Raw genomic sequence first — 8,052 nt, forward strand, 5'->3', positions numbered from 1 at the left:
CAGGCAGGAGCCCCCCGCCACCAGGCAGGAGCGAGGCCGTGGCTTGAGGCCCACAGAAGAGGAAGAGGAAGAGGAAGAAAACTCCTGCTCTCGCCAACCCGGGGCTGCAGCAGAGGTGCTTGAGGAGAACCCCTGTCCCCTGCCACCTTCATGGACGAAGTAGCTTTACACTTTTTCAACAAAACTCCTGGGGAAGAGACCTGCTGAGGCCACCGTTCAGCCCTGGACCAGGAACTGAGGACGGGAGCTCTGCTCTGGCTCCGCCCTCTGCCAGCTGTGTGACACGAGACGCCCTGACCGCTCAGCCTCCCTGTCCTCACCTTACACGGCCAAGGGAGGACAGCGGCACCGACCTGAGAGCACTGGCCGGCCGGGACGTCCACACCCTACAGCCAGGCCATTGCCACAGGCAGCATGAAAGCACCATCGGCTGCGTCAACCTCGACCACCTTCCCGGAGGGCTGTGGGGCCTTCCCCTGGCCAACCACCTGGTCTCCTGTGGTCAGGCCAGGGCCAGTGGCCTCCAGGAGCAGCTGGACAAAGACTGGGGGCACTGCCCCGTTTCCTCCAGGTGAGGTGGTCCTGGCCCGCTGGCGCGGCGGCCCTGGGATGGTCTGCAGTCCTGGCAGCAGCGGTCAGGTGTCTGCCTGGGTAGCTGGGCCAAGTCCTCACTGGCACTTAGTGATTCAGAATCAGCTTGTTGCCACAGAACTTTCCAGGACATTCCACGCCCTTTTCTAGCCGTCTCTTGCCTGCGAGCTTCCATGAGAGTCCCTAGGCTGTGCCCCTGACTGGAAAATGGGCCTGGGTGGCAGTCACCAGAGGGCAGGGCTGGCATCCGAGATAACAAAGCAGTGGTGACCCTGAAGTGGAGGACAGAAGGAGAGCACTGCAGGTGTCCCCAGGCCGGAGAACCAAGGAGCGCCACACTGCCACCCAAGGTGTCCGCTCCGCGGTCCAGTGCTCGCCTCCTCCTCCACCAGGTAGTGTGTCCAGCATTGCTGGGGCCCACGGGAATCCACGAGGAACCGAAAATCCATACCATCTCCTGTGCGATTCGCAAGCCCGACGGTGGTGAATGCCGGGAACAGCCCTGACCAGGACTGACCACCACGAGAACAGCCTTGGCCCACGGAGAGCGTTAGCTGGATGGGAGACGGGCTCACGGTGGAAAGTACGCGTTCCAGCATCGTGTTCAGCCAGAGTCACTTGGTCCCTGTGCCCTGTTTCCCACAGGGAGAGTGTGCACCGTGGCTCTCGGGGCCTCGGCACCTGCCCTGCGTGTGAGGAATGGAGAAGCAGTCACTGTCTGCTTCTGCACAGGGACGGGCCGCTTCTTCACAGCCTGCCGGCCAGCCTGCCCCTCTGTCTCCAGGGCTGGGAATCCCAGGCAATCGTCCACATTCTCCTAAAGTTCCTCTCAGCTGGGACGTTTAGGGTGGAAGGATGTTTTTTACTGAATTTAACATGTCAAAATATAAGCAAATTCATAAAAGTTGAGTGTCCTAAAGCAACTTTAAAATATCAGTAGTTTCCAGAAGAAACAGTGACAGAGCTGGACTCTCAAAGGCAGAGAACATGACCTTGAAGCCTGACCTTGCAGGCAAGGAGGACTGGCACAGCTCCCTTCGGGGGGACTCCGAGGTCACTGCTCAGTCCCACTCTGACCCTTGGGGGAGCACTGGCCACTGCCTCAGCCCTGTGTTGCTTTAGGTGATGAATACCCCAGTGACTGATCTCTGAGAAAACCCCTTCCCTGTCATATACCATGATCATTTTTGCAGCATCTATCTATCTGGGTAGTACACACGCATGGTATGAAATCGCTGGCACCCAGAAAGTTTGCTGGATTTCCTCACAGAAGGGCCCCATGTAGGAGCCGAACGGCATGTGCCCGCATCTGTGTAAGCTGTGAACTCAGAGCTAGGCGCTGCCCTTCCCTCGAGTGCAGCTGAGGTGCAGAAGGGGATATCAGGCCGAGAAGAAAGGGGGGAAAGACAAGAAGAAAAAAATGTCACTATACCCTTGCTTTTGAAGTGGCTGCATATTACCAGGTGGGTTTTGAAAGGACGAACTATGGGTAGTCCAAAAGCCAAGGACGATGTGCCTAGGGACACTCCCCAGATAAGAACAAAAATAGAAAGCCCAGGAGACATTGGACACACGTGTGCAAGCTGTGAGATGCACGGCACTGCACGTTCAGGTGCACAGGGCTCAAGGGCCAGGGCCAGGCCTTGCTTGCCAAGTCAGGAGTGTGAGGAGCCGCAGCCCTGGCAGGAAGGGGGGAGATGCCATGGAATTGTTAACGCTCCTGAACCTCCAGGCGGCACCTGAATGCAGACACTTGAGCTCCCAGCTTTACCGTTAAAGCTGGGGCCTAAATTATTGATCTCCTGCCTTGATCAGCATGATAGTCACGTCCCAGCATCGAGGTCTACGTACACTGCAGTCCCTCTGCTGCAGCCACGGAAATAATTAGGAGAGATTCTCATTAAAGGAGAGTGAAAGGTTCAGCAGCAGAGGCAGAGCCGGGTCCTGGAGGGTGCTCAGTGTCTTCCACAGGGTCGAGGGATTACCGGGATCAAATCCCCAGCAGTGTCCGCAGATGACAGCTGATCACCGGGAAGGGTAGGGGCTCTACCCACACCAGGCCCTGCTGTGTCACATCCACGGCACCTACGTGGAGGCCCATGCTGCAGAGACACCGCTGTCCGCGGCTTGCTGTGCAGGGGACGGAAAGCTGTCTATGTGGTGTGCCGCAGGAGGAGGGGAGAGGGGCAAGGAGAGAAGGACAGGCAGGGTGTGGGCAGGGAGCTTCCACCAGCCAGACCCAGCCCCCAGAGCAGACCCCAGACGCCAGCCCCGCCTCAGATCAGAAGGCTGGTTACAGCTTCTCTCCCCACCAAATGCAGGAGAAGGAAGTCGGCTTCCCCAATGCCCACACTTGCAGGGAGAGCACAGGGCAGGGAAAACCTCCAGGAGCCACAGGCAGGGGAGGCTGCGGCAGGGGGAGGGCGCGGGCGGGAAGGTGAGGCTCAGCTCCAAAGGGAGGCCAGGCCCGAGTGGGCCACTCACAAGTGGCCCAGTTAATGTCAGCGGCAGTAATTTAAAAGAAAAATTCCATCTCACACGGCTAATCAGAATTGTTAGAGAAACCATTACCACAAACACTGGGAACATCTGAAATTGATTATTTTTACTTCATTTCGTTAATGAAATCCTCCAGCGACCAAAACTAGCCCTGGACGAATTTATACATAATGAAAGGAAAAGAAAAAAGCAAAACATACGAGTAACTTCTCCAAGTTTAAAAAGCCAGCAAGCAAGCAAGAGGGCCCTCTTTGTACTTGGAGTACACGGACTTTACATTGACATTCACTTTGTGATTCCGTCAGTGTGGAGTAACGGGCCGCTCCAAAGCCGTTCCCACCATATTGTGAGTGGGGACATTAGCATGGACCTCGCATCCCAGGCGGGGCACCACATCATTAAATGTCTTGGGCTGGTGCAGAGGGAAGAGAAAGGCGGATGTCACCGGCTGATAGGGAGGAAGGCTTGACATTATTTATTAGGGAACGCTTACCAGAAACTGCATTTCCCCCATTTGCATTAGACACAGTGCGGCGGCCTGGGCACAGGCACAGGCGCAGACACGTGCAGACAGAGGCTGCTCTGCTCCTGCCCTCGCTTTGTCCCCTGCCCGGATCTGGGCGCAGGCAGGCCTGGACACAGGACTCCGCGCCCTGGGCACCCCCTGCTGTTCTCGGGACTCTGTATCTCAGAGTTGCTTGGTGGTTTGGCGGTTCTCCGGGCCCCTCTCTTCCCCGGGTCTCAGCAGCATCCAGTGCTTCCCATGCCCATCTTCCATTAGAGGGGACCCCACCCGCCTTGGGCCAGGCAGGAAACGGCCTGAAGCTGGGCTCCCTGAGTTTGGAAGGCAGGAGTCACAGGGTGGGGTGGAGAGGAGACAGCTTATGTACACATTCCTTAATGAGAGCAAGGAGAATGTGGAAATACTGACATTTGCACCAGGGGAAAGGGATTTTGTGCAGAGGCGTAATTGCTAAAATTCCTGGCCCCTTGGTCCCCAGCATCTTTTCCCCATAGTAATCATCAAAATAATCCAGGAAATTTCCTTTAAGATGCAAGTCAGGCCATCTACGGCCTCTGAAAGAGGTCCGAGGCTATCCCCCCACCGTGTGTTAATACAAGGGAAGAAAATCAAAGTGCCTTTTCCTGTGTGGAGGCTCTGAGGGTCAGCTTCCTGCTCCAGGTCGCTTGAAGCAGTCTCACTTCCTGAGGCTCTGCTCAGAGACTAGACTATCTTGTAGCCACAAAGTTCAGGGAGAAATGCTACAAGCTGGTTGCCCAATCCTCACACTGCCACCACCTTTGGAATTGGGAGAAAAGGAAAGCACTTGTGTAAGCCCAGACCATGAGGGTCCAAGACAATTCATCAGAAAGACATGACGGGAAACACATATGCACCCAGCATCACAGTTCCTGAATACATAAAGCAAACTCAGCAGAATTGAAGGGAGAAATAGACAGCAGTGCGATCACTAGTAGGAGACTTCATGAAAAGCTCCCGAACAAACAAATACACAGAACTCAGTGGGTGGCCAAGGGCACAGGAAGGCCGTGAACATGTATTTGGGGCTGAGGGGAGAACAGTGACTGCCCTAAGATACAAGGGTTCATAACATGAACCCAAGAAAGGCGGCAGGGGAGAGCTCAGAGACAGAAGGCCAGGGAGAGTCACTCCGCGCCACAGAACCCCACCTCTGGAGCCAGAAGTAGCACAGACTCAGAGGCCTCCAGGAAGAGGAAGGGACCCAGATTCCCACCTGCACCACCCAGGTCTGCTGGAGAGGCTGCCCTGCGTGCCCTCTGTGCACTCACCAGGGGCGCCCCGGCCTGATCTCCTGCGCCTGACTCCCCAACGCTGCGGCCTCTCCCCCACCTCGAGAAGTGGCCGAGTGTAATTATGCAGAAAGCACCACTGGAGCTATATCAATAAGACAGACGTCTGTTGTATCATTCTCTCTCAGTAAGGCATTTCTTCTCCCCAATTGCTCATATAGAATCATAGCCTAATAGCAACCCATTAGCATAATTGCCAGCACGACTAGTGTTCCGTGTCTCAGAGCCATTTACTTACTTCACCATAAAGAATACCAAAACAGCCCTAAACCACCACCAGGAGGGAGGGGAGGTGGGCCACGGGGGGAGAGGAGAGCGCCACCCTTTATGTTCCCGCTGCTCCCCAGGGCGGGGCGCTGACAGGATCAGCACCGAGGGCCTCCGTCTGCGGGAATGGGAACCAGGAGCCTTGCTACCAGACTCCCAAGCAGACGTGTGCTAAAATCTAAACGGATTCTGCCAGGCGAAATGAAATTCCCATTATTTTTAATTAATCCTTAATTAAAATATATTACTCCGCAGATTCCGCAAATCTCTCTTAATATGCAAATGCGGCCCATTCAAGGATATTTACATATCATTAATTAAAACGGCACATTCTTTCATTCTAACAAGCGCGAGGAGCCAGTCCTGGCAGTGCCAAGCCCGTCTGATAAAAAGATGTCAAGAGCCGGCTGCGCCAGGGGAAGGTGCGCGAGGGAGAGCTGACGATGCGCTGACACTCTCCCGCGTGAGGCTTCAGATGTCATCTGGGGCTGTGGCTCTGTGCCTGCCCTCTACCCCTATCTTGAGATCCCCTGGACGGCCCAGCCGCACCTTCCTGGGGCGCCAGGGCATCCTCATGCTGCGAGCAGAGTCGGGTGAGGTGGGCGGGTGGAGGAGGAAGCTGGTGTGACAGGAAGGTCAGGCACACCCCCGTCCCCGTGGCGCTGCAGTCAGGCCACCTCCCCAACGAGGATGCAGTCGGGCTTGGTGCAAAGCTTGGATGCTCAGAGCGCACCGGCCCTTGCCAACTGCTTGGTTAGAACACAAAACTCCTAGGAAGACGGGTCCCTCGGGTGGGCCTTGCAGTGGATTTCAGAGTCCTGGGAAGAGGAGCTTGGGACCGTGTGCTGAGGGTCAGCCTCTGGGAAGAGACCATGGGGTGATGACGGTGGTGACAGGACTGACCAAAACGTCAGGGAGGCGTCCACCCGGAAGGCCCGTGGCAAGGCAGGTGGGTCACTCTTCACAGACCAGCCTCTCAATCAGGGAGGCTGTCTATGAGCCAGTCAGAAGGACAGTCTGCTGGCCTCCAGGACTCCACTCCTCGGGCCTCCGACACTGGCACAGGCTAGGAGACAGAAATGCAGGCATACGAGCTGCATTTGCAGCCAGCCGGAGTCCCAAGGCCTCTGGGCACCCTGAGAAGCCTGCTGGGCCAGGGACGCGGGCAGCCAGCTGGGCTCTCCAGCTCTCGTGCAGCTCTTCAGATCCACACCGGAGCAAAGCTACAGCTGGGTACCGGCTCGCAGGCAGTTACGGCCGCTTTTCAACAGGAAACCAGGCATATCACATAGCTGAGGACCCACGTCCTACCATGCTTAGCTGCGACTACTTATCAGATTGTGACAGAGTCCTTGTCCACATGTCTGGAGGCTGAAGCAGCTCCTGATCACCATAACACAGGCTCGTCCTGACCCAAAGGTCCCTGCTTCTCTGCACTCTGTCGTCCAGCCAACATCAGAGTTATGGCTCTGCCAATATTTATTTTTTCAGATTATAAACTTCTACAAGGCAAGGACCTCAGTCAGGAGGAGGTTTCTGCATGGCCTTTTATTTAGCTCTTTGCCAGGTAAGAGGAAGCACAAGAGCGTGACGTCAGTAAGGCCAGGCCAAGGTCACAGGAGCAGGCCTTCAGGAGGACAGAGCAACTGGCCTGAAATCCTTCAGAGGCCGCGTCAGTGGGTGGAGAAGGCAGGGGGTGCAGAACAGCCTGGAGTGGGCGGAACCTCCCCAGACAGGATGCACTGGAGGCTGACACCAGCTCAGTGCTGTCTCAGCTCAGGAGGAACCGGGCCGAAGGCTGTTCTCAGCTCTCTGAGCCTCAGTCTGCTCATCCAGGAAAAGGGGAGGTCGCGATCATCACATCATCATGCAATAATCACCCTCCTCATTCCTTCTGGGGGTGGGGCGGAGGCCAGGACGTTTTTTCTCTGAAATCCTTCCACTTTCAGAGTCTCAGGAACCCTCTCACGCCCACGTCTGACCTCCAGCCGGTCTCCACTCCTCTCCTGGGCCCACGTGCAGTCTGTGCCACTCGAGGAGGGACACCTCTCTGCCTACAGCAGCCACAAGGCAGCCCCACTTCCGTGAGCTCTCGAGCTGCAGGATAACCGCTCCAGCAGCGGGCGGCTCTCGGGCTCTCGGGGCAATGATCACGATGTCATTTTTCTTTCTCAGACTGATCTGAGAAGCGAACACACTGGTACATTATAACAACATAAGCCTCAGCTAAATACATCACCGAATCTTTGAGACCTTAGGCCTATTTACATACAATAGCACCAAATAAGAATAATGACAACAACGGCCTAAGCCTCCTGTTAGCATTCACAGTGTGTCCACTGAACGCAGACAGGATCAGAGCTGCTCTCTCCACCCAGCTTCTGAGGCTCTGAGGAGAGAGCCGAGGTGCCACAGGAAACACCACTGGGCTGGACACACGCCCCAAGATAAAGGCCAGCGGGGACACCTCTGAGGTGAGGGACCCCTGGGAGCCACATTCCACGGGCTCTGTCTGGGCACTCAGCACTCCTCCAGGAGAGACCCCTGGCCACACCCCACCCGTGACACCTGCCGTGTCTTTGCCTCGTCAGTGTGGACAAGTCCCTACGTCATGAGTGCCGATTCCCAAGGCCAAGCCAGAAGTCGGGAAGCCCCGGACCCCCATGTAACTAGGAACAGACTCGGCGTGTCCTGCCAGTCTTATAAGCCTCGCAAGCCCTGGGTTGTAAAGAGTGGCTGTCCAGGCAAGGGGACTGTCCTGACACCAGGGTGACCAGGCACAGGCCTCCTGGGGGCAGGAAGTGCACCAGCAGCTGGGGCAGGTGCTGAGCCCCCAGGAGAGGCGCCACAGGCGGCTGGTGC

At 56.4% G+C, this 8,052-nt stretch overlaps 1 protein-coding gene across 3 annotated transcripts in view; it reads right to left on the reverse strand.

Moving 5' to 3' along the window:
• Positions 1 to 8,052, reverse strand: part of Pbx1 (PBX homeobox 1) — a 230,834-nt gene that overhangs the window by 140,881 nt on the left and 81,901 nt on the right. The window lies entirely within an intron of this gene.

This window comes from Marmota marmota, unplaced genomic scaffold (assembly GCF_001458135.2).
Source record: "Marmota marmota marmota unplaced genomic scaffold, marMar, whole genome shotgun sequence".
Classification (NCBI taxonomy): domain Eukaryota; kingdom Metazoa; phylum Chordata; class Mammalia; order Rodentia; family Sciuridae; genus Marmota; species Marmota marmota.